A 1,524-nucleotide genomic window follows, 5' to 3' on the forward strand; every position below is an offset into this window, starting at 1 on the left:
GACTGGCCCCACAGCCCTGTGCTTCCGGGGAGGTCCCGCACTGCAGACAAGGGTGGGTGGGAGATGGAGCTTGACAGGATGGGGTTCAACAATCACTGGTCCCCCCAGGAGCAGCGGGTCCCAGAACGAGCATGGGGAGCTCACCGGCAGCGGCCAGCCCAGCTCCGTCCTGGCTTTGGCAGGATCTCCCTTTCCAAAGAGTACCTTGAGGTATTTTTGGCTGGATGGGGTCAGGCACACGGAGAAGAAGGGCAAGAAGCTGAGAGGATGAGGGGAATGGCTCCCAACAGCCAGAGATCCTGAGCCCTGCCAAGTGGGGATGGGAGGTTTGGGGTTAGAGGTGGGCTCTGTGCCTGCTCACAGGTGCTCTTCCAGCCCTTTGGGATCACTGCTGAGTGCCCAACCCTACATCCTTCTGCTGATGTGTACCAAGGCAGCAGCCACCCCCCAAGACCTGGCCCCCAGCAGCTGTGTAGAACACCTTTGGAATAAGCTGAATTTTGCCTTTTTCTCTACTCCCTCACACTGAGCCTTTCCACATGTTGCCGTGTCCGTGCTCATCATGCACTGGGCTGTGATCCCTTTGTGCCGCGGGGCTCCAGGTCTTGCCATGGTCTAAGAGTTCCTCCTCATTACCCTGAGCCCACCCTGCTCTGGGGGGGGATGGAGTGACCCCCCAGCACTCCCAGCATCCCTTCTCCTCCTCTTTCCCAGGAATGTGGTGGGAGCTGCCAGCTCGACTGCTTGCCACAGTCCCTGGGTGTTGGTTGTCCCAGCCCTCTGCCCCATGGGAGACGAGGAGGAGGGTGCGAAGCCTTCGTGCTGCAGCACTGGAAATCATCCCATGCCATTTGCCCTGGGAGTTGTCTTCTGGCTCCATTTGCTGCCTGTGGGATCTCTGAGGTGCTGAAAAGGGTGGGGCTGGATCCAAGCCCACCCACATTATTCCTCGGTGGGAGAATTCTCGCGGGTGTTTCAGCCCTGAGCTGCCCGCGATCAGCACAGAGTTTATGGTGGGGGAGCTGCTGTTCAGTATGGCCAAGGGCAATGGGATTCTCCTGCTTCCTTCCTCCTCTGGCTCCATCCCCCCATCCGCTCTGTCCCTTGTGTCCCACCACTATGGTCCAGTCAGCTGTGCTGGGATTCCTGGAGACTTCCCTGCACTCTTGTTACATGGAGATCCTACTGTCTTGGTGGATGTCCCTTGAGAGTGATGGGGAATATCTACAGTGCCAATAGGAGCAGAGCTGGAAAGGGATGGGGGGCTTGGGGAGTCATCCTGGGATCCTGGTGCCTTGGGGAGAAGGAGGCAGGAGAGGCCTTCCTTGTGGGCTGTGTGGGAGAGGCAGGACACAGAGGGTTGCAAGTCTGAGCACCCAGGGAGGAGGTGCCAGGCTGGTTCCAGGTGGTGCAGCCGCAGCTCCTGCTTCTGTCCCAGGAATGCAGCACCATCAGACAAGACCATGGCAAAGTGGGATCTTGTACCAACTCTGTCATCCCATAAAATCCCACCTGCCCATCACG

The sequence above is a fragment of the Corvus hawaiiensis genome, chromosome 13 (assembly GCF_020740725.1).
Source record: "Corvus hawaiiensis isolate bCorHaw1 chromosome 13, bCorHaw1.pri.cur, whole genome shotgun sequence".
NCBI lineage: Eukaryota > Metazoa > Chordata > Aves > Passeriformes > Corvidae > Corvus > Corvus hawaiiensis.